General features: G+C 49.2%; 1 long non-coding RNA gene and 1 pseudogene across 1 annotated transcript; one reads left to right on the forward strand and one right to left on the reverse strand.

Moving 5' to 3' along the window:
* Nucleotides 1-8,057: 8,057 nt before the first annotated feature.
* Nucleotides 8,058-12,749, reverse strand: LOC130679388 (putative speedy protein E7; annotated as a pseudogene).
* An 8,650-nt stretch (nt 12,750-21,399) lies between these two features.
* LOC118933654 (uncharacterized) lies at nt 21,400-23,035 on the forward strand. The gene is made up of 3 exons (XR_005033206.2): nt 21,400-21,536; nt 21,622-21,809; nt 22,723-23,035. It is a non-coding gene; the product is annotated as an uncharacterized LOC118933654 (long non-coding RNA).
* Nucleotides 23,036-25,495: the final 2,460 nt, after the last annotated feature.

Consider the following 25,495-nt stretch of genomic DNA (forward strand, 5'->3'; position numbering starts at 1 on the left):
TCAGATGTGGTCATAGACGAGGTCCAGGCTTTCCCACCCCTACCACTGTGGCAGTGAGTCGTCCAAGAGCTTTTGGGTGTTTTGGGCTCCTGGAGGGGGTTTACCCCGCACTTGGCACAAATTCTGAAGGCCTCATGCCAGTCGGTACAAAAGGGCATCAGGTGGGACCGTGATGAGACCTGTGCAGCTGTGTTCACTGCTACTGAGCAGGCAGTCAAGGCCGTTGTAGTCCTTGAGTGTAATGGATTCATGAAGGCCCTGTGAGCTAGATGTTCATGTAAACGGAGACGGTTATGGATGGGGCCTTCGGCAGTGGCTTGAGTGGACACGCCAACCTGTTGGATTCTGGTCACAATTATGGAGAGGAGCAGAGGTCTGGTGGCCGTTAATAGAGGAGCAACTGGCTTCTGTGTATCACGCCTTGCTGGCTATGGAGCCCATCACGGGAACAGCTCCGACCAAGGTAATAACCACCTATCCCATCGCAGGGTGGGTACGAGGCTGGACCCAAAGCCTGGGAGTGGCATGGCACAGACTCCTCCACTGGCCAAATGGGGGTGCATACTTGCAGCAGCATAGCATCCTCTCCAATAGCCCCTTGAGTGGAGATCTCCGATGCTTATTTGGGCAAGTGACGTATACGAGTGGAAAGCAAGAAGAACTCGCACTTGAGCCATTGGTAGGCGAGAGACCTTATCACCAGGGAAAAGCCCCTATTCCTGAAGATACTTGGTATACAGACGGCTCCACCTGTGGGCAGCCCCCGAAGTGGAGGGCTGTGGTTTTCCGTCCTAAGACTAAGACAACATGGGTGTTAGAGGAGAGAGAGGGGAAGAGCATTCAGTGGACTGAGTCACGGGCAGTATGGCTCATGGTCTCCCAGGACGATCGTGCCCTCTCCTCTAGTTGTGTGCACCGACAGCTGGGCTGTGTGCCGGGCTTGACCCTGTTGCCGCCGACATGGTGCCATGCCAACTGGATGGTTCGTCACTGGCCCCTTTGAGGGCAAGAGCTGTGGCAAGACCTATGGGCCTTAGTCAGACTCAGACAGTTACTGTCTATCGTGTGTCTGGCCATTTGCCTTTGGCATCCCCAGTGAATGATGAAGCAGACACATTATTTGCCCACATGCGTTGGCTGGGAAGGAAAGCCTGCCTCTGCTGTAGCCCAATGTTTGTGTCTGCGTTTGTTGCACACATTGCAAAAGACAATGTGGGCTACTGTAATCAAGACAATTTGGTACTGGAACAAGAACAGACCCATAGATCAATGGAAGAGACTACGGAGTCCTGATATAAACCCACCCATACATGGTCAATTAATATACGATAAAGGAGCCATGGATATACAGTGGGGAAATGAGAGCCTCTCCAACCGCTGATGTTGGCAAAAGTGGACAGCTACTTGCAAGAGAATGGTACTGGATTATTCTTTAACCCCATACACAAAGGCAAACTTGAAATGGATTAAAGACTTGAACGTAAATCATGAAACCATAAAACTCTTTGAAGACAACTTAGGCAAACATCTCCTGAATATAAGGATGAGCAAGTTCTTCCTGAACGTATCTCCTGGAGCAAGGGAAACAAAAGCAAAAATGAACTCGTGGGACTACATCAAACTAAAAAGTTTCTGTATGGCAAAGGACACCATCAACAGAACAAAAAGGCATCCTAAAGTATGGGAGAATATATTTGTAAATGACATTTCCGACAAGGGGTTAACACCCAAAATATATAAAGAACTTACACGCCTCCACACCCAAAAAGCAAATAACCCGATTAAGAAATGTGCAGAGGATGTGAAGAGAGACAGTTCTCCAAAGAAGAAATTCAGATGGCCAACAGACACATGAAAAGATGCTCCACATCACTAATCATCAGGGAAATGCAAATTAAAACCACAATGAGCTATCACCTCACACCAGTAAGGATGGCCATCATCGAAAAGTCTAAGAACAACAGGTGCTGGCGAGAATGTGGAGAAAGCGGAACCCTCCTACACTGCTGGTGGGAATGTAAGCTAGTTCAACCATTGTGGAAAGCAATCTGGAGGTTCCTCAAAAAAAAAATAAAAATAGAAATACCATTTGACCCAGGAATCCCACCCCTTGGAATTTACCCAAAGAATACAACTTCTCAGATCCAAAAAGACATATGCACCCCTGTGTTTATCGCAGCGCTTTTTACAATAGCCAAGATGTGGAAGCAACCTAAGTGTCCATCAGTAGATGAATGGGTAAAGAAGATGTGGTACATATACACAATGGAATGCTATTCGGCCATAAGAAAGAAACAAATCCTACCATTTGGAACAACATGGATGGAGCTGGAGGACATCATGCCCAGTGAAATAAGCCAGGCAGAGAAAGACAAATGCCAAATGATTTCCCTCATTTGTGGAGTATAACAATGAAGCAAAACTGAAGGAGCAATATAACAGCAGACTCAGAGACTCCAAGAAGGAACTAGTGGTTACCAAAGGGGAGGGGTGTGGGAGGGCGGGTGGGGAGGGAGAGAGGGAGAAGGGGATTGAGGGGTATTATGTTTAGTACACATGGTGTGGGGTATCACGGGGAGAACAGTGTAGCACAGAGAAGGCACATAGTGGATCTGTGGCATCTTACTACACTGACGGACAGGGACTACTTTGGGGTATGGGTGGGGACTTGATAATATGGGTAAATGTAGTAACCACATTGTGTTTTCATGTGAAACCTTCATAAGAGTGTATATCAATCATGCCTTAATAAAAAATGAATTAAAAAAAAAAAGAGAATGTGGGCTGTAGCCCGTCGGTGGGGCTTGCCATTGACGTTTGAAGAAGTCAGCAGAGCCCCGAAGGAGTGCCTGTGGGATTATGATGGGGATTATGTTCAATCTACAGCCGTTATAGGAAGAAGCATCATCCAACTGAATCTTCGAATACGTGAACACGTCACCTCTTTTCATTTATTCAAGTCTTCCTTAGTTTTTCTCAGTAATGTTTTTTATTTTTTTATTAAGGTATCATTGATATTCAATGTTATGAAGGATTCACATGAGCACCGTGGTGGTCACTAGATTCACCCATATTACCAAGTCCCCCCACCCCCCATCGCAGTCACTGTCCATCAGTGTAGTAAGATGCTGTGGAGTCACTATTTGTCTTCTCTGTGCTGTACTGCCCTCCCCACTACCCCCCTACATTATGTGTGCTAATCGTAATGCCCTTTAATCTCCTCCCCCCTCTCTCCCCACACACCGTTTCTCAGTATGTTTTCCTGTTTTCACTGAAGTTTGCCAGCGGTCCCCTCCCCATCCCCTACACCTGAGGGAACGTTTCCCCCTCCCTGCTGGATGCAGCGTCCTCTCCCTAGCGACAAGGTTCCCGCCGTGGAGCGAGCGGCTCTAGGTCTGAGGAACGTGGTGTCGTAAAGCCGCGAGTGTCGTAAACCAGGTGCGGCGCGGAGAGGCGCAGGACGTGGCCGGAGCATTGGGACGGCCGCAGGAGGAGCAGACGGCCGGCCTCAGGTGTGGGCGCGGAGAGCCGGCGGTGCAGCAACGGTGAGTAGCGGAGGGGAGCGGGGAGCGGCGGAGTGAGGGGGAGCCGGGCAGCTGGGGCGGCCGAGCAGGAGCGGCCAAGTGGATCGGAGCGCTGTCTGCCCGCCGCAGCTGCCGGAGCCGCGCCGCGCCGCGCCGCGTCCGCTCCGCTCTCCCTGAGCCGTCGCGTCTCTCCCCTGGTCTGTGTCCGGCTGGCCGCTCCTGCCGCCGCTGCCGCCCCCCGGGACGGTTCGCCGCCGCCGCCTCCCCGGCGCTGGGCGGGCGGCCGGGACGCGGCCGGCCAGTTTTCTGGTCTGGGCGGAGCGGGTTTTGCCCGGTCTTCAGCCCCTCGCCGGGCCGGGCCGGGCCGGGCCGTGCCGGGCCCGGCTGCGGGCTGCATGTCGGCGCGCGCGGACCGGGCTGGGCCGGCGGCGATGAGGTTGGGACCGGCCGGCGAGGCGCGCCCGCGGAATGGGGGGCGGCGGGCCGGGGGCGCGGGGCACTCAGCGGCCCCGCTCCTCGGGTCCCGGCTGGCCACGGCGAGGCGAGCCCCGGGAGTGCGGTCCACGTTCCGTGGGGGGCTGGCATGGCGGCCGGGGACTCCGGGCATCAGCGGGCACCTACTTGCCGCCGTGGGAGACCTGGAGCTGGCGGCGAGCTGGGCGGCAGGTGACTTTGCGGAGTTGTTACCCGGTCTCAGGGACGGGGAGGCACCAGAGACAGATCCCCTCGCCCGGGAGAGCTGCTTTTCCGCGCCGGGATGGCGCTCTGCGTGGACGCCTTTTTTCTCTTTGGTGTTTTTGGGGGAAGTTGTTATCCGGCCAGAGTCGCGGAGCGCTGCACCCGGGTAATGGAGCTTGGATGGCGCGCTGGGCCTTGGGTGGCAGGCGGGTGGGGGAGGAGCGAACGGACCGAGGGTCGTGCGCGTCCGCTGCCGGCGTTGCAGCTGCAGTGTTTATTGATTTGTGTGAGTTGCTTGCGTGTGTGCTTATCTCGGGGGCGATTCTGTGCTGTTCTCTACCTCTTGTTCAGTGAGCAGTGAAATGTCTGCTGCCTGCTGTTGTCTGGACAGGTCCTGTGGCGAGAGGAGGGAGACTTGTGCGCCCGGAGGCGGCGGGCACTGGCGAGGTCCCCCGCCTAGAGATCGGGTACCTGTTTGTATAGTAATGGGCGGCAACGACCCTGCCGCCGGCTGCAGCCCAGGCTGTGTTAGGAATTTCGCGTAGGTTTCTGACCAAGCGGCTCCTTTTGGCTCCTGCGTTGTATGTATGTCTGTATGTCTGTAAGTATGTAAGTATGTATGTATGTATGTATTTGTTTGTTTATTTATTTATTTGTTTGTTTAACTATCTAGTTAGTTAGTTAGTATCATTAATATTCACTTACCTGAGCAGCATAGTGGTTACTAGATTGTCCCCATTATCAAGTCCCCACCACATACCCCATTACAGTCACTGTCCTGCGTTATTTTTCAAACGAGTTTTTAGGACTAGGGCAGTAAAGGTGCCTATGTTGGTGGGATTGCTGTACCTTCCAGTAAAATGAGGAAATGTGTGTTTGAGTGCCAACTCTCTGCCGCTACCCAGGCTCCCTGGCTCCCTTTCTCCCTCCCCTCCTGGACGCGAAACTCGAGTTTCTGTAACTAACCGTTCCTGGCAGTTTTAGATTTTGTGTGGGATTTCCTGTCTAGAAGCAGATACCAATACCAAGATTTTAACTGGTTCGTGATGTTTCCTTCCAGTTGTAAACACTTACAATATATTGGACTGACCCTGAAATCACTGCTTTCATGAGTGATTTTTAGTTATTCGAGTAAACATTTGCTTTTTTAATTAATTGATTATTTATTTATTTATTTTGGTATAATTCATATACACTTACATTAGCAACACTGTGGTTACTAGATTTCCCCCTGTTATCAAGTCCCCACCACATACCCCATTACAGTCACTGTCTATCAGCATAGTAAGATGCTATAGAATCACTACTTGTCTTCTCTGTGCTATACTGCCTTGCCCGTGCCTACCCTCCCCAACCCCCTACATTATGTGTGCCAATCGTAATGCACCCTTTTCCCCTTATCCCTCCCTTCCCACCCATCCTCCCCAGTCCCTTTCCCTTTAGTCACTGTTAGTCCATTCTTGGGTTCTGTGATTCAGTTTTTTTCTTTGTTCTTATACTCGACATATGAGTGAAATCATTTGATACTTGTCTTTCTCCGCCTGGCTTATTTCCCTGAGCATAATACCCGTCTAGCTCCATCCATGTTGTTGCAAATGGTAGGATTTGTTTTCTTCTTATGGCTGACTAATATTCCATTGTGTATATGTACCACATCTTCTTTATCCATTCATCTACTGTCGGACACTTAGGTTGCTTCCATTTCTTGGCTATTGTAAGTGGTGCTGCGATAAACCTAGGGGTGCATCTGTCTTTTTCAAACTGGGCTGCTGCGTTCTGAGGTTAAATTCCTAGGAGTGGAATTCCTGGGCCAAATGGCATTTCTATGTTGAGTTTTTTGAGGAACCTCCATAATGCTTTCCACAGTGGTTGAACTAATTTACATTCCCACCAGCAGTGTAGGAGGGTTCCCCTTTCTCCACAACCTCACCAGCATGTGGTGTTGTTTGTCTTTTGGATGGTGGCCATCCTGACTGTTGTGAGGTGATATCTCATTGTGGTTTAAATTTGCATTTCTCTGATAATTAGCGATGTGGAGCATCTTTTCATGTGCCTCTTGGCCATCTGAATTTCTTCTTTGGAGATGTGTGTGTTCAGATCCTCTGCCTATTTTTTAGTCGGGTTATTTGCCTTTTGGTTGTTGAGGTGCATGAGCTCTTTATATTTCGGCTGTCAACCCCTTATGATATATGTCATTTATGAATATATCCTCCCATACTGTAGAGATGCCTTTTTCTTCCACTGATGGTGTCCTTTGCTGGACAGAAGCTTTTTATGTTGATAGAGTCCCACTTGTTCATCTTTGCTTTTGTTTCCCTTGTCCGAGGAGGCATGTTCATGAAAAAGCTGCTCATGTTTATATTCAAGAGACTTTTGCCTATGATTTACTTCTAAGAGTTTTATTGTTTCATGACTTACATTCAGGTCTTTGATCCATTTCGAGTTTACTCTTGTGTATGGAGTTGGACCGTAATCCCATGTCATTCTCTCTCTCACATGTAGCTGTCCAGTTTTGCCAACACCAGCTGTTGAAGAGGCTGTCATTTCCCCATTGTATGTCCGTCCGTCGTTCCTTGATCATATATTAATTGGCCATGTATGTGTGGGTTATATCTGCGCCCTCTATTCTGTGCCATTGATTACAGGTCTGTTCTTGTGCCAGTACCAAATTGTCTTGATTACTGTGACTGTGTAGTAGAACTTGAAGTTGGGGAGCGTAATCCCCCCTCATCCCCCGCTTCATTCTTCCTTCTCAGGATTGCTTTGGCTATTCGGGGTCTTTTGTGGTTCCATATGACCCTCAGAGCTATTTGTTCCAGTTTGTTGAAGAATACTATCGGTATTTTGATAGGGACGGTTCAGGGACCTGGTTTGTGTGTCAAGTTCTTGGGGGTTGTCTGGTCGGGTAAAACTAAAGTTACTATGGCTTTGTAGTACGGCTTGAAGTTGGGAAGCGAGATCCCCCCTGCTTTCTTCTTCCTTTCTCAGGATTGCTTTGGCTGTTCGGGGTCTTTTGTGGTTCCCTATGACTTTTAGAACTGTTTGTTCCAGTCTGTTGAAGAATGCTGTCGGTATTTAGATAGGGATGGTTCAGGGACCTGGTTTGTGTGTCAAGTTCTTGGGGGTTGTCTGGTCGGGTAAAGCTACAGTTATCCCAGATGTGGTCATAGGCAAGGTCCAGGCTTTCCCCACCCCTACCACTGTGGCATTGAGTCGTCCAAGAGCTTTTGGGTGTTTTGGGCTCCTGGAGGGGGTTTACCCCGCACTTGGCACAAATTCTGAAGGCCTCATGCCAGTCGGTACAAAAGGGCATCAGGTGGGACCGTGATGAGACCTGTGCAGCTGTGTTCACTGCTACTGAGCAGGCAGTCAAGGCCGTTGTAGTCCTTGAGTGTAATGGATTCATGAAGGCCCTGTGAGCTAGATGTTCATGTAAACGGAGACGGTTATGGATGGGGCCTTCGGCAGTGGCTTGAGTGGACACGCCAACCTGTTGGATTCTGGTCACAATTATGGAAAGGAGCAGAGGTCTGGTGGCCGTTAGTAGAGGAGCAACTGGCTTCTGTGTATCACGCCTTGCTGGCTATGGAGCCCATCACGGGAACAGCTCCGACCAAGGTAATAACCACCTATCCCATCGCGGGGTGGGTGCGAGTCTGGACCCAAAGCCAGGGAGTGGCATGGTACAGAGGCCTCCACTGGCCAACTAGGGGCGCAATCTTGCAGCAGCACAGCACCATCTCCGACAGCCCCTTGAGTGGAGATCTCCGATGCTTATTTGGGTAAGGGACATACACGCGTGGAAAGCAAGAAGAACTTGCACTTGAGCCATTGGTAGGCGAGAGTCCTTATCAGCAGGGAAAAGCCCCTATACCTGAAGATGCTTGGTATACAGACGGCTCCACCCGTGGGCAGCCCCCGAAGTGGAGGGCTGTGACTTTCCGTCCTAAGACTAAGACAACATGGGTGTTAGAGGACGGAGAGGGGAAGAGCAGTCAGTGGACTGAGTCACGGGCAGTATGGCTCCCGATCACCCAGGATGATCACGCCCTCCCCTCTAGTTGTGTGCAGGGGTCATACCTGCGTGTGTTCCTCGGCCTGTGGCTCGGGGCGGTGTCAGTGTCTGGAAGGGTGACTTCCTAAGCCGACACAACGAGGCGCTCTGTCTGCACCTGAGGATCCAGACTTCCCTTCTTCTGGGCCGGTGAGCCCAGGCCTCCGTGGTCCCGGGAGCGCTCACACAGCGAGCAGGCTGCGGTCTCGCTTCCACACCGGGAGCTCTGGGTCAAACGCTTGGATCTGGAAGGCAGGTGGCTCTGGCCTCAGGTGGCCCCTCCTTCCTCGCCCAGCCTCCAGTTCCTTCTCGCCTCAAGATCCCACGATCCCGTGTTCCCCCCACTGCAGTCCGGCCCCCCCACCCCGAGATCCCAGCTGCTCACGCACCTCCTCACACTCTTCCCGGGAGACCCAGGCCTTCCAGCCCATGGATTGGGCGAATTGGACTCGCTGTTGGTGGAACAGAAGACGCTGGGAACGGTCGTTCCCATAGAGGAGCCAAAGGATGTCCTGTTTGGGGCCCTCGTCGTCCTCCTCCATGTCGTTGGCCAGGTAGCTGGGGAGAGACATCGGGCTGCTGGTCAGGAGCAAGACGGGAAGGATCCCCAGCCGAGGTCAGCGTCCAAGGAGAGGCACAGGCTGAACTTGACAAAGGACGTACGGGAGCCCTACCAGCGTCACACAGGGCCACCCAGTCATCAAGAAGCCACTGCGGGGCAGGGACCTGAAGGGCACCTCTCACAGCTGGATGCTGAAGACAAAGGCCCTCGGGGAGGCCTGAGGGCGAGCAGTGCAGTTTCCATGCAATGTCCCCATCATCTTCCCTGTGCCCTTTAAAGCGGTTGTATGTGCGCACCCTGTGGCTCCCTGCGGAGTGAGCATGTGTGCGTATCCAGAGGGCAGGAACTGACTAGCCGGTTTCTGTAGTCCTAGCTTCCCTACCATGTGGCTCAGGCTGGAGGATGGGTGCCACGTGCCCTTCTCAAGGCTCTCCTCCCAACCCTCCTAGTCCCTGGCACGGAATGCAGTGTACAAGATTTCGTTGAATGAATGGATGGACGGATGGACGGATGCTTTTGTCTCACAGTCAAATGCCATACTGATCGCCTCATGGACTCAGTGTAGCTTAAACGTTTGCAACACAAAGTAGCGTGCTGAGGGCTTTATGAACATGTGGATATTTTGACAAGACCTGCCTGCAACGGTGTCTGGTCTGATGGTTTGGAGAAGGGGAGGGGGGAGTTAGGAAGTGAAGTAACTATTACCCGGAACGTGACATGACACTAGGATTTTAGCTGATGTGCTACTGGGGGACTGCAGTTAGGGGTCCAGGGGAGGCGTGGGAACAGTTGTGCTCCTTGCACCGACTTTAAGGATAGGTCATTTTCTTCCAATATATATATGTCTGAAAGACACCTACAAGTCAGAAGACACAATGTGAAAACAGAGGGAAGGGATTTCAGACGGAGCATTGGAAGAAAGCAGTGCAATGTCAGGACCATAAGCAAGTGTGATGCTGACTGTGGGGAGGGTTGAGTTCAGACTGAGAAGGCTGGCCTCGGCTTAGAACCCCCTTAGCCGGTGGCATTGCTGAGGAGGGGCGGGGAGCATTAGACCTGTGTTCTCCGAGGATTTGGGGCGTGTAAAGCCTCGTAGGGAGCACGGGTGGGGAATGCTTACACTCGGTCTGTGTCACATGACGAGGGCCTGCATTGTGGCGTCCGCCTGGGAAGCCAGAGGAGGACGGTCCACTTGATGTGGACTCAGGCAGGAGAGCGGCCGAGGCTTCTGAGGGAGGCGGTGCGGTCTCAAGCCTGGCCACCTGGGGACAGCGTGGTGCCCATTCTGTCCCTCCTCAGGAGGGTTTTGTGTGGTCTTTTGTTCGTTCCAGTGTTTTAACTGGTGTTAGGGTTGTCTGTCTCCACAGACAACAGTATAGAAACCGCTCTGTTATAATCCTATCCTTGGTATACCAAAGTGAACAGTACACGTGGAGTACAAAAGAGAACAGATGCAAGGTCAGAGTCCCACACCTCTCCCTCCGCCCTCCCAGAGGACTGAATGTTGACGGCCGGCCACTGACAGCAATACTCACAGAGCTATGAAGAAGTGAATTCGCTGGTACTGCCCGGAGGGGAGGCCAGCCCGGCTGAAATACGCTATGACCATGGCCAGGAGATACTGAGGAAGAGGAGAACGCCACAGGACAGCGGTCACATCCCAGAAGAGGAAGGACGGAAGGACGGAGGGGTGAGGGAGGGGGAGGCTGGGGGCAGACCCCGCCCGTGTGGGGAGAGGGACTTTAGGACGCTCCTGGATGGCAGGCTTTGCCGGTGGGACGCTGGTTGTTTAGGACAGCCGCCATCAGAAGGGTCTTTGATAAGCTGGCACAAAGGGGAGTCCCCAGGGCTGAGGCGAGAAGGGGCTTGCGGTGGCAGGCAAAGGGGCGGACCCCAGAGGAGTGGGGGTGGGGGCAGGGCTGCCCCTTCCCACGCAAGGAGCCTCCAGGCCCCGCAAAGGGCAGTGTGGACAAGGCTCCGAGTTGGGGAGAGAGGCGAGACTGGGGGTTTAGAAGGCATCCCTCCAGCCCCCCAGGGTAGATGCTGGAGAGGGAACACATCTCAGTGGACAAAGTTACCTTGTCAGATACCCTCAGATTTTTGTCCCAGGCCAGGAATATTTTCACAACAAGGTCCCCTGGGAAGAGAGGCACAGGTTAGACGGACAGCCGGAGCAGGGCCGAGCAGAGAGCAGCCGTGCGTGCTGACGGGACCTTTCGGGGTGGGGAGGCCGAGGTGCACTCGTTGGGCCAGAAAGGTGGTGCCATCCTTCTTCGGTGGCTTGGCTGGGGGTGGGGGGCAGGTGTCAGTAGGTGATGTGCACAGGTCTGATCCTACCGAAGGTGGTGCTCCGTCACCGTGCAGGGAGGCATCGTCTCCCTTGACGGTCACATCAGCGCGCCCAATGGCCTGTCAGCACCCCGCACGCTGACGGAGGCATTTAGATTTGAGAGCCCCAGGGGTGCAGTGGAAGCCGAGCTTTTGTGTGCCGAGTGCAGACTGCTTCTGCCTGTGGCCTAATCCTGCCTCATTTCTAAGTGTCCCCGGAGGAGTCCTCTGGGAACAGAGAGGTCACCAACTGACAGGGAATTCTTTTCCATTGGAAAAGTCTAGTCGCTGGAAGTTTCTCTAAAGGGGAATGGGCTCAGGGTTCCCCCTACCAAGCAGCCTTTTGAAGGCCTCGTGGTGCTCGGGCAGCACCGGGGACACCCGCCGTCGCTTCAGCCTCATCTTGAGGCCACACAGCTTGTCCAGGTCCCAGGCGTCCTGCTCGCCCGTGGCTGCCTCCTCCGACTCCTCCTGGAAAGCGGCCGACCTCTCCCGCTTCCCGGGCCGGCCGGAGCCCTCTGGCAGAGGGCTGCTGTGTGCCTGGGCTGCTGGGCAAAGAAACCAGGCGAGAGCGTCCAGCTGTTGCCTTTGGGATTCATCCCTTGGTCCCCGTGTCCCTTCCCACTCCAATCCAACTACCCCCAAAAGACAAGCTGCCCCCAGTGTCTCTGCTGTCACAGACCGTGGCCTTCTCCCCAGCCATCTCTCCATCCTTCTCCTTTACTGGCAGCCATTTCTAAGTGTCCCCGGAGGAGTCCTCTGGGAACAGAGAGGTCACCAACTGACAGGGAATTCTTTTCCATTGGAAAAGTCTAGTCGCTGGAAGTTTCTCTAAAGGGGAATGGGCTCAGGGTTCCCCCTACCAAGCAGCCTTTTGAAGGCCTCGTGGTGCTCGGGCAGCACCGGGGACACCCGCCGTCGCTTCAGCCTCATCTTGAGGCCGCACAGCATGTCCAGGTCCCAGGCGTCCTCCTCGCCCGTGGCTGCCTCCTCCGACTCCTGGAGAGCGGCCGACCTCTCCCGCTGCGTGCGCCGGCCGGAGCCCTCTGGCGGAGGGCTGCTGTGTGCCTGGGCTGCTGGGCAAAGAAACCAGGCGACAGCGTCCAGCTGTTGTCTTTGCGATTCATCCCTCGGTCCCCGTGTCCCCTCCCACTCCACTCCAACTACCCCCAAAAGACAAGCTGCCCCCAGTGTCTCTGCTGTCGCAGACCGTGGCCTTCTCCCCAGCCATCTCTCCATCCTTCTCCTTTGCTGGCAGCCATCTGCCCCCATCCACTTTGCCATTGTTCCGTCTCCCCGTTCTCAACACCCTTCCTCATTTAGATAATTCCTCCAGGTGCCCTTCCCCGTGTGTGTCCTTGTCCCCACACCTACACTCTCGTCCTCCAGTGCCTGGCCTTCTGAGTGTCTCCTTCCTTCACACAAGCCCCCCTGGGTAGGCCTTCCTGCCGTCGGCTCCCCGTCCTCAAGCCCCTCGTCCCTCCGCTGCCTCACCTGGCGGTCCTGGTCTCTGTGCGTCCAGCATCACATCCGGCTGGTGCCCGGAGGGGCCAGGCTGGGGCCTCTGGCTCACAGCCTGGGAACTCGATGGAACACTGGCCATGATTTCTGCCCAAGTCTCACCCTCTCCGGGACCAGACCCTGTCCAAAATCCTCTTGTGGATTCTCACTGAATGTGAGCCCGTTATCCCTACTCCAGGCTAAGGAGATGCTAGGAGTAGAGAAAGCTCTGAGAAGGTGCTTCTGGCTACCTTTGCTGCCAAGCACCTACCAACCAGGAGGGTTGGAACCCTTGTGAGGTCACAGGTTGCTGCAACCTAGCAACTAGTTTGAAGGAAAAGCAGGCAACTGCCAGTCCAATCCGAACAGGGGCAAACAAGGTCTCCTGCCACTGGCCCAAGTTGTGACCACCCCCCAAGATGATCCTCGAGCCGTCCAGGTCACCTTTCAGCCCTCCCCCACAGATGACGTGTCCTCTCCACTCTCCACTTGACACACGGGTGGACTCTCGCCCTCTGTCACGTTCTCCTACGGAGCATGTCTAGTGAGTGGCTAGGAAATTCAGGGTAAGCAGAAACAGTCAGCCCTACAAGAGTGACATAGGTAGGTAAGAAAGATCCCAGGTACATTGACTTGGACTCAAAAGTTAAGTTTAGAACACTTGGCAGAACAGAGCTCTTGTGCTCAATGTTCACTGACACTAGGTTCAGGATTCTGTACAGAGGGACGCATCCTCACCCCTCAGGCACCTTTGAGCCCAAGAGAACATTTTGAGGACCTGGAATCATAGAATATGGTACCCGTGCTCACGCCCACTTCAAATGGTGCCTACAATTTCAGCAAGTCTATGGCTTTCCCAGAGCCTGCCCCTCAATTCCAAGAAAGTCTATTCTCTGTATAAAACTTCTGATCGTGCATATCACCTTCACCCAGAAATGTCACCATCTTTTGTGTATGCTATGAATAAAAAATCACATGCACAAAAAGACTTAGTGGTAAAACGTCCAATTCAGGACACAGGAGGATGTTTTGTGAAGGTGGGGGCACACAGGGGCAGAGACGCAGCCCGGAAATCAGCCACTTGAAGGCCTGCCGTAAGCCGGGCGGCTCCTCCTGAGCTCCGGGCCTCTACTTTTCACCCGGGCATCTGAATCTCGTGTTTTCTTTTTCAGTATTTACTGTGGTAAAATAACATAACATTTACCACTCGAGCCATTTTTGAGGGGATAGTTCTGTGGCACTGAGCACTTTGAAATTTTGCAGCCATCCCCTACTATCCCATCTCCATATCGACACTGCGCACCCGTTAAAGAACACCTGCCGGGTGTAGTCTCCCTTCTGGTCCCTGGCACCCACCATCGCTCCCCTCTGTCTCTGTGGCTTTGGCTCTTCTGGGTCCCTCATTTAAGTGGAGTGCTATAAAAGTGGTATGTGTGTGTGCGGCTTATTTCATTCAGCACACACTTGTAGACAGCTTTCCTAATGACAACCCTGAATTCGTTGCAGTGTGTGGCTTATTCTTGGTGCCTATCTAAGCCAAGGGCCTGCTGCCTAAGGAAGAGTTGGTGCATGTAATTTTTGCAGACGTCAAAACACTGTGATCCAAGTTGTGGTTTGTGTATTTGGCCTTGCAGTTCTGACGGTTTTCGATTCATGTTTATTGTTAGGTGTGTAAACGCTGAAGACTGTTGTATCCTCTTGGTTAATTAACCACTTTGTCGTTGTGAAATGGCCTGTTTTGTCCCTGTTAGTATTCTGACATGGACTTTCTCTGACATTTATAGAGCCTCCCCAGACTTCTTTGGGCATGCTGAATCTTATTCCGTCCTTTTACTTTTAAGTTTGCATGTTTCTATTTAAAGTGATTTTCTTGTAGACAGCATATGATTGGCTCTTACCTTTTTATCCAGTCTGACCATTTGTGCCTGTTAACTGGGGTGTTGAGACCACTTCCATCTGACACAACTATTGGTTTAACTGGGTAGCTTGTGGTCTGTTGTCTTTGCTGTCTGTCCCATCTTCTTTGTTTCCTTTTTCTTCTTTGTCTTCCTTCCTTTCAGTTCATTGCATTTCTGTGATTCCGTTGTGTAACCTTTGTTGTGTTGTTGGCTATAACACTGTTATTTTAAGAGGTGCTCTAAGGTTTATACTGTACACCTTTGATTTATCATAGTTTTCCTTCAAGTGATCTATCATTTCACTGGACTGTAAGAAGCTCACAGTTCCTTCCAGTTCTCCCCTCTTGGTCTTTGCCGTGTTGTTGCACTTTAGTCTCACAGTAGTACCGATCCCACAATACGTTGTTATTTGTAGTTAAACACTCAGTTAACCTTTCAAGAGACTTAACTAATAGGAGAAAATACATAGTTCCTGTTTCTTTTACTTTCATTCCTTTGTATAGATCCAGATTTTTATGTGCTCTCCTATTCCTTCTGCATGAAGGACTTTTCGGTGACATTTCTTGTAGTTAATGAAGAACCTTTCAGCTCTCGTAGGTCTGAAGATGTCTGCATTTTGCCTTCCCTTTTAAAGGGATCTTTGCTGTTTTTTCCTCCTGTACTTTAAGTATGTTCCTCGCTTACATTATTTCCAAGAGAAATTCGAGGTCGTCTTCATCTTTTCCTCTGTATGCCACATATTTTGTGTTCTTCTTCTTCTCACTACTTTAAAATGTTCTCACTATCACCGGTCGTAGGTGATGTGCTTGATTCGTCTTGGCTGTGTTTCCCTCGTGTGTCTGTGCTTGGGGGTCATGCAACTTGTTGGATCTGTGTGTTTAGGGTTTCCATCAACTTTGGGGAAAGTTTGACCGTGTGTCTTCAAATGGCCCCTTTGCTTCCCCCAGCCTCCCTTCAGGGATTCTCATTACCTGTATATTCCACAGCTTGACACTGTCCCACAGCTGACCGATGCCCTTCCTTTCCCTTTAATTTTTTTTTTCTCTGCATGTTTCATTTGTAAGTGCTTCCACTGCTGTGTCTTCACATTCACTGATTCTCATTACCTGTATATTCCCCAGCTTGACACTGTCCCACAGTTGACCGATGCCCTTCCTTTCCCTTTAATTTTTTTTTTTCTCTGCATGTTTCATTTGTAAGTGCTTCCACTGCTGTGTCTTCACATTCACTGATCCTTTTTTAGGCAGTGCTGTTATATTCTAACCCAGTGTAATTTCCATCTTACGATGCTGTGTCTTTTCTATAAAGTTCTGTTTGAGTTTCGTTTTATATCTTCCCTGTCTGTACTCAGTTTTTTTTTTTTTTTTTTTTTTTACCATAAAGAATATGATTATAAGCTGTTTCAGTGTTCTCTGCTCATTGTAACATCTGTTCGTTCTGGGCCCATTTCAGTTGATAATTTTCCTGACGGGTTGTACTTGCCTACATTTTCCCCCAGTTTCTCGACCCCTTCTCCCCACCTATGTCTGGGTGCTCCTGCGCTGCTGCATGAGTGGAAACTCTCAGGGCAGGGGCTGTAGGGCTCACCCTGTTTATTTCCTGTCTCACGGGTTACTGTCCTTCACTGCCCGTCGATCAGTGTCTTGAAGACCATTGCTGTGCATGTGTTCTCTTGTGTTTTTTTCTGGGGTTCCATCCAGGTAGGAAGGGTAAATGCAGTCTGTGTTCATCTCGGCTGAAAGCAGAAGTCCTGATATCTATGATTTGACTCACTGTTAGAAAGGAAGCCTACACCAAGGTTCTAGGGAAATTCACCAGTTTTTTTGGTCGTGTTGAATTTTTTACATTTAGATCCCTGATCCAACTGGAGTTTGTTTATTTTTTCTATTAAGGTATCATTGATATGCAGTCTTATGCTCAGGTTTCACATGAGCCACATTATGCTTACCACGTCCCCCCTGTTATCAAGTCTCCACCACATAACCCCATTGCAGTCACTGTCCCATCAGCATAGTAAGATGGTGTAGCATCAATACTTGTCTTCTCTGTGCTACACTTCCTTCCCCGTGCACCCCTATATTACGCGTGTTAATCATAATGCCCCTTAATCCCCTTCTCCGTCCCTCCCTTCCCACCCACCCTTCCCAGTCCCTTTCCCTTTAGTAACTGTTAGTCCATTCTTCAGTTCTATGAGTCTGCTGCCGCTTTGTTCCTTCAGTTTTTGCTTTGTATTCATACTCCACAGATGAGTGAAATCATTTGGTACTTGTCTTGCTCCACCTGACTTATTTCACTAAGCATAATACCCTCCAGCTCCATCCATGTTGTCGAAAATGGCAGGATTTCTTTTCTTCTTATGGCTGAATGAATAATATTCCATTGTTTATATGTACCGCATCTTCTTTATGTATTCATCTACTGATGGACACTGGGGTTTCTTCCATTTCTTGGCTATTGTAAATAGTGCTGCGATAAAGAAAGGGGTGCATATGTGTTTTTCAAACTGGGCTGCTGCATTCTTAGGGTAAATTCCTAGGAGTGGAATTCCGGGGTCAAATGGTATTTCTACTTTGAGTTTTTTGAGGAACCTCCATACTGCTTTCCAGAATGTCTGAACCAATTTACATTCCCCCCAAGCAGGGTTAGGAGGGTTCCCCTCTCTCCACATCCTTGCCAGCATGTGTTGTTGTCTGTCTTTTGAATGCTGGCCATCCTGACTGGTGTGAGGTGATATCTCATTGTGGTTTTAATTTGCGTTTCTCTGATGATTAGCGATGTGGAGCATCTTTTCATGGGCCTGTTTGCCATCTGAATTTCTTGTTTGGAGAAGTGTCTGTTCAGACCATCTGCCCATTTTTTAATTGGATTATTTGCTTTTTGTTTGTTGAGGTGCGTGAGCTCTTTCTATATTTTGGAGGTCAACCCCTTATGGGATGTGTCATTTATGAAAATATTCTCCCATACTGCAGGATGCCTTTTTGTTCTATTGATGGTGTCCTTTGCTGTACAGAAGCTTTTCAGCTTGATATAGTCCCTGTTGTTCATTTTTGCTTTTGTTTCCCATGCCCGGGGAGATACGTTCATGAAGAGGTTGCTCATGTTTATGTCCAAGAGATTTTTGCCTATGCATTTTTCTAAGAGTTTTATGATTTCCTGACCTACATTCAGGTCTTTGATTCATTTCGAGTTTACTTTTGTGTATGGGGTTAGACAGTGATCCAGTTTCATTCTCTTACATGTAGCTGTCCAGTTTGCCAACACCAGGTGTAGAAGTGTCCGTCCTTACGCCATTGTATATCCATGGCTCCTTAATCATACGTTATTGATCATATATGTTTGGGTAAATGTCTGGACTCTCTATTCCATTCCACTGGTCTCTGGGTCTGTTCTTGTGCCTGTACCACATTACTATGGCTTTGTAGTATGGCTTGAAGATGGGAAGCGAGATCCCCCCTGCTTTCTTCTTCCTTCTCAGGATTGCTTGGCTGTTCGGGGTCTTTTGTGGTTCCCTATGACTTTTAGAACTATTTGTTCCAGTTTGTTGAAGAATGCTGTCGGTATTTTGATAGGGATGGTTCAGGGACCTGGTTTGTGTGTCAAGTTCTTGGGGGTTGTCTGGTCGGGTAAAGCTACAGTTATCTCAGATGTGGTCATAGACGAGGTCCAGGCTTTCCCACCCCTACCACTGTGGCATTGAGTCGTCCAAGAGCTTTTGGGTGTTTTGGGCTCCTGGAGGGGGTTTACCCCGCACTTGGCACAAATTCTGAAGGCCTCATGCCAGTCGGTACAAAAGGGCATCAGGTGGGACCGTGATGAGACCTGTGCAGCTGTGTTCACTGCTACTGAGCAGGCAGTCAAGGCCGTTGTAGTCCTTGAGTGTAATGGATTCATGAAGGCCCTGTGAGCTAGATGTTCATGTAAACGGAGACGGTTATGGATGGGGCCTTCGGCAGTGGCTTGAGTGGACACGCCAACCTGTTGGATTCTGGTCACAATTATGGAGAGGAGCAGAGGTCTGGTGGCCATTAGTAGAGGAGCAACTGGCTTCTGTGTATCACGCCTTGCTGGCTATGGAGCCCATCACCTGAACAGCTGCGACCAAGGTAATAACCACCTATCACATCACGGGATGGGTGCGAGTCTGGACCCAGAGGCCAGGGAGTGTCATTTCACAGATGCGTACACTGCCCAAATCAGAGCACATAGTTGCAGCAACACAACACCATCTGCGATATTCCGTTGAGTGGAGATCTCCGATGCTTATTTGGGCAAGTGACATATACGAGTTGTAAGCAAGAAGAATTTGCACTTGAGCTATTGTTAGGTAAGAGTTCTTATCAGCATGGAAAAGCCCCTGTCCCTGAAGATGCTTCTTGTACAGACAGCAACACTGCTGGGCAGCCCCCCGAGGTGGAGGGCTGTGACTTTCCCTCCTCAGAGCAATTCAGTGTGGGTGTTAGAAGACAGAGAGGGGATGAGCAGTCAATGGACGGAGTCATGGGCGGTACGGCTCCCGATCACTCATGATGATCCTGCCCTCTCCTCTAGTTGTGTGCACTGACAGCCAGTCTGTCTACCCAACTTGACCCTGTGGCTGCTGACATGGTGCCATGGTAACTGGACGGTTGGTCACTTTCCCCTTTGGGGGCAAGAGCTGTGGCAAGACCTATGGGCCTTAGTCAGACTCAGACAGTTACTGTCTATCGTGTGTCTGGCCATTTGCCTTTGGCATCCCCACTGAATGATGAAGCAGACACATTATTGGCCCACATGCATTGGCTGGAAGGAAAGCCTGCCTCTGCTGTCTCGCAGTGTTTGTATCAGCATTTGTTGCACACTTTGCAAAAGACAATGTGGGTTTCTGTAATCAAGACAATTTGGTACTGGCACAAGAATGGACCCATTGACCAATGGAACAGACTATGGAGCCCTGATATAAACCCACCCTTATATGGTCAACTAATATATGATAAAGTAGTCATGAATATTCAATGGGGAAATGAGAGCCTCTCCAACAGTTGATGTTGGCAAAACTGGACAGCTACTTGCAAGAGAATGATACTGGATTATTTTTTAATCCCATTCACAAAAGTAAACTCGGAATGGATTAAAGACTTGAATGTAAATCATGAAACCAGAAAACTCTTCAAAGACAGCATAGGCAAACGTCTCCTGAATATAAGGATGAGCAAGTTCTTCCTGAACGCATCTCCTCGAACAAGGGAAACAAAAGCAAAAATGAACTCATGGGACTACATCAAACTAAAAAGTTTCTGTATGGCAAAGGACACCATAAACAGAACAAAAAGGATTCTACACTATGGGAGAATGTATTTGTAAATGACATAACTGACAAGGAGTTAACATCCAAAATATATAAAGAACTTACACGCCTCAACACCCAAAAAGCAAATAACCGAGTTAAGTAATGTTCTGAGGCCCAGGGGGGGGCTGTGGTTTACAGTGATGGGCAGATGGCAAGTGCTGTACGAGCACGTCCTCCTTACGCTCATTTTGGGGTGCCGAGCAGCTATGCACCTCCAAACACACTGAAGCCCAGTGAAAAGGTGGTTCGCAGTCAGAATGATGATTCCAAAACCTACTTGAGTTTTCCTGGCCAGCTGCCCTCTCGCCTCTCCTCTACCTTACAGCTTCTGTTGTAAGATTTACAAGTGCTGGGGATGTCACATACAACATGGTGATGTTCGCTGATGCTGCCACATGGCACACGTGAGGGGTATGAATGGAGGAGATGCTAAGGATTCTCACTACAAGGAAGAAAATTTTCTCTTTTTCCTTTTTGGTATCTATATGAGATGAGTGTGTTAACTAAGCTTATTGGGGTAATAATTTCTTGATTTCTGCAAGTGAAATCATAATGCTGTACACCTTAAGTTTGCACACTACTGTATGTCAACACCTCAATAAAAGTGGAAATAATGTAAAACCAAAAAGATAATAAGGGAATACTGCGAAGAACTTTATGTCCATACATGTTATAACAGAATTTAAATAGACCAATTCGTTGAAAGATGCAAGTATTAAAATTCACTCAAGGAAAAATAGGTAACCCAACTGTCCCTGTATCTTTGAAAGATATTGACTGATAGTTTAAAAAAAAGAATCAAAGATATATGATGCTTAAAGTAGTTTATTAAATGTTTGTGTCCTTAATGTATCTTGTCTACTTGCTTCTGTTCTTGGCTGACTCCATAAACTGGTTCTCATGTTTGATTACGTGTGGCTGATCCCCTTGAAATTAAGCAATCAAGGACTTATTCAACAGCAAAAACCCATTGTTCTAAATCTTGAGTCGAGAGGTGGAAAGTTGAGTGGCGTCTGACTTTCGCTGAAGATTCCGGTTTGTTCTTCGGGGAAGCTGGATCCCACAACATCAGAGACCTCAGCTGACTGAATAAAACCCGGGATGAAGAGGCTGTTAATGTAGTGCACGTGATGAATAGTGCTTCCGAATGTTCATTTCACTTTGCGGTGTCCCAGTGGAGGATTATATATTCTGGTAACATGCAGGAGGACACTAATGAGCACCGGATTACCTGGTTCTCTGGACTCTCTCTCTGTCCACCCGAAGTGAGCACCTTCTGTTCCTCCTGAGATCTGATCAAGAATGAAATTCCTCAACAATTTCATGAACCATCTCTAATGAAAACAAGAATGATTGCAGCAATGATTATAGCACATGTGTTTTGAATTTCTACATTAGGTATTACTTTGATCAAGTCAATAAAAATCTCTTCACAAAGTGTTAGGTGATGCCTTTGTGCAAACTAGGGGGAATCGATAGACAGAACATACAGTTAGAGTGACTAAATGTTCTTAACCTCCAGCTTAACCTGCCATTTTGGAAAACAACTGCATACACCTTTCACAGAGGTTTCAGCATGAGATCACTGCGGTCACAGCTGATGCTGATCAACACTTTCCCCAAACTCCCCAAATTCTAGGAGAGCCCTTGTAAGGAGAAAGTGAAGGTGCCTATAGCCAGGATTCTCACCTGGCTCTGGTCAGCTTGCTCACCACATATGTGTGGGCAACACGTTGTTATTGTCTCCACAGAAAGCTCCGCCCAGTGCTCGGGGCTGCTGTACACCTGCAGGGCTGCGAGGCTGCAGGAGAGCAGAGACGGGAGTGGTGACGGTGCTGAGGACAGAGACAAATCTGCAAGGTGGGAGTAAAATAATCCCCTGGCTGCTCCTGTCACAGAGTCATTGTGAGGACCCTTGAGGGAGACGTGAAAGCACTTGGTAAGCTGCCCGCTGCGGTGGGGATCCTCTGGGTGGAGCAGAGAGTCAGCAGCCACAGGATGCCCCCCTCAGCCTCCTCCCTTTGCTGAAGGTCTACCCAGGGCTTCTCCTTTGGGCAGGGGCTCCCTGCAGGGGGCGGCGGGACTGGGTCAGGAAAGATGGCAGCCACACCCACCCCATCCACCAGCTGCTGGGGCCTCACCTGGTGTCTTGGTTGGGGCAAAGGGCTGGACTCAGCCCCTTCAGAAGGTCTGCGCCCTAGTGCTGGTGCCCCCACTAGTTCTGAGCCTGGATGAAAGTGAAGACCTTGGACCCTACAGCTTGACAACCACATTTGAATCCCAGCCCCACTAGGAATTGGTTGCGAGACCATGTCTGGCACTTATCCTTTCTTCACCCCGTTTGTTCACCTGTGAAATCGGGGCATAGCAGTGCCTATCCCAGAGGACTTTTGGGCAGATTGGACCAGTTCCTGCAGGCCAGCACTCAGAGCAGTAGCTGTTAGGGGTGTTGCCTGAAGGGAACAGGGTGCATGATCAGCTCATGCTCATTCTCCTGATGGGTCCCTGGGGAGGTAATGAGGGGTATTTTGTGTCTCAATGAATGGTGTTCTGGCTCCACCTGTCTGGGGCCCCCCTGCTTGCAGCCAGGAGGTGGTCTGCCTGATGGGGTCTGAGAACCTGCAAGAACACCTCAATATGCGTGTTAGAGTTTATTGGCACCCTTAAGGGAGAATAAAGGGCTCCTCGTTATGTTTATTGAGTGTGCCTTACCTCCTTATCACAACCTGTCCTTTGAAACCCCCAACTGCTTGTCAACAACACACCTCTGTGGGGCATGGGATTCTCTTAGATGTGTTAACGGGAAGTCTGAGAGGCTCCCCCATAAAGGGGGCCCACGTGCTCTGTTTCAGAGAGTTTGAGGAAGAAAGAAGGGTCCATGGTATCCCTGGTTCGTGCTGGTCTCAGCCTGTGGACAGTAAGTCTTCCATCCAGAAACACCTGCAGGGCTTGCCTGGGCCTGGGGGGCTTCTTACTACATCTCCCCTTTCCACCCAATGTTACCACTGGATCGAACTTTTGGTTCTTACTATGATTTTGGATGCCCTTCAGCAGCAACCATGGAGAAAGTCGGCAAAAGAGAGGTTTCTTCCTCACCAGACCTGGAGATGACACAGCACACCTGGGGCCACACAGAGATCAGGCAGAGGGAGGCCTCGGCCAGGGCCCTCTCTTTATTGGGATATGAGGAGGGGAACGTGGGGCTTCCTGGGCTCACTCCTTCCTGCTGAACTGGAAACAGAAGAGGAAGAACTTAAAGGTGGGGAAGAGAAAGCAGGAGTGGCCCCAGTGGGCAGGTAACCCAAATCAAGGGAGAGCTGTACCTCAGAGGAGCCTCCATGGGGGAGGAGGCCCAGCTCTAGATCTGTCCTGAGGCTGCCAGGGGGTCTCCAGGAGTGGGTGCCTCTGACATGGGGGCCTTGGCAATCAAAGGTGAAGCCAGCCACTTGCTCCACAACAAACAACTGTCAGGCCTCCCACCGGCCAAATGATGCCCACAGCACTGAGTTATATAACTCAGTATTTCTTGGGGTATTATTATTATTTTATTTCATCAAATGTACATCATGGTGGTTTAGAAGTCCCCTCCCCCTCCCCCTACCTCCTTCCTCTCCCCTCCCCCTTATTAACCACTAGTCCCTTCTCAGTGTCTGAGTCTAATGCTGTTTTGTTCCTTCTGTTTTGCTTTGTTGTTATGCTCCACAAAGAAGTGAAATCATATGTTACTTGTCTTTTCTCAACCTGGCTTTTTTCATGGAGCCTATTACCCTCTAGATCTATCCATGTTGTTGCCAATGGCAGGATTTCTTTTCATGTCTGAATAATATTCCATTGTGTATATGTTCCACATGTTTTTTATCCATGAACAGTTAACTTGCTTCCAAATCTTGTCTATTGCAAATACTGCTGCGATAAACATACAGGTTCATATGTCTTGATGAATCAGGGATTTCGTTTTCTTCAGGTAAATTCCTAGCAGTGGAATGACTGGGTCAAATGGTATTTCTATTTTTAGTTTTTTGAGAAAACTCCATACTGCTTTTCACAGCAGTTGCACCAATTTGCAGTCCCACAAACAGTGTAAGAGGCTTCCCCTTTCTCTGCACATTGGCAGCACTTGTTATTTCTTGTCTTTTGGATATTGGCCATTCTAAGTGGTATGAGGTGATATCTTATTGTGGTCTTAATTTTAATTTCCCTGCTGATTTGTGATGTGGAACATCTTTTCATGTGCCTGTTGTCTATTTGTTTTCTTCTTTGGAGAAGTTTCTTTTCAGGTCCTCTGCCCATTTTTTAATCAGGTTATTTGTTTTTTTGGGTGTTGAGACACATGAGTTCTTTATATATTTTGGATGTTAACCTCTTATCAGATGAGTCTTTTATGAATATATTTCCCTATAATGTAGGATGCCCTCTTGTTTTGCTGGTGGTGTACTTTGCTGTACAGAAGCTTTTTAGTTTGATGTAGTCCCACTTGTTCATTTTTTATTTTGTTTCCCACGCCCGAGGAGATGTGTTGAGGAAGAAGTTGCTCATGTTTATAGTCAAGAGACTTTTGCCTATGTGTTCTTCTAAGAGTTTTATGGTTTCATGACTTACATTCAGGTCTTTGATCCATTTCAAGGTTACTTTTGCTTATGCAGTTAGACAATAATGCAGTTTCATTCTCTTATGGGTAGTTGTCCATTTCTGCCAACACCAGTTGTCGAAGGGGCTGTCTTTTCCCCATTGTATATTCATGACTCCTTTATCATATATTAATTTACCATAGATGTGTGGGTTTATATCTGGGCGCTCTATTCTGTTCCATTGATCTATGGTTCTGTTCTTGTTCCAGTACCAAATTGTTTTAATTACTGTAGCTTTGTAGTAGAACTTGAAGTCAGGGAGCATAATCCCCCCCAGCTTTGTTCTTCTTTCTCAGGATTTGCTTTAGCTATTCAACATCTTTTGTGGTTCATGTGAATTTTAGAAGTATTTTTTCTAGTTCATTGAAGAATGCTGTTGTTATTTTGATAGGGATTGCATTGAATGCATAGAGTGCTTTAGGCAGGATGGCCATTTTGACAATATTAATTCTTCCTATCCATGAGCATGGGATAAATTTCCAATTTTTGGTGTCTTCTTTAATTTCTCTTATGAGAGTCTTATAGTTTTCAGAGAATAATCCTTTCACCCTCTTGGTTAGGTTTATTCCTGGGTATGTTATTCTTTTTTGATGCAATTATAAATGGCATTGTCTTCCTGATTTCTCTTTCTGCTAGTTCATTGTTAGTATATAGGAATGCAACAGATTTTGGTGTATTAAATTAAATCCTGCAACTTTGCTGAATCCAGTTATTGGTTCTAATAGTTTTTTAGTGCAGTCTTTTGGGTTTTCTGTGTATAATAATATCATTTCATCTGCAAATAGTAAAAGTTGAACTTCTTCCTTACCAACGTGGGTGCCTTTTATCTCTCTGTGCTGTCTGATTGCTTTGGCTAGGACCTTCAGTACTATGTTGAGTAGAAGTGGGGAGAATGGGCATCCTTGTCTTGTTTGTGATCTTCGAGGAAAAGCTTTCAGCTTTTCACTATTAAGTATGATGTTGGCTGTGGTTTGTCATAATATGGCCTTTATTATGT

This window comes from Manis pentadactyla, chromosome 10 (genome assembly GCF_030020395.1).
Source record: "Manis pentadactyla isolate mManPen7 chromosome 10, mManPen7.hap1, whole genome shotgun sequence".
NCBI lineage: Eukaryota > Metazoa > Chordata > Mammalia > Pholidota > Manidae > Manis > Manis pentadactyla.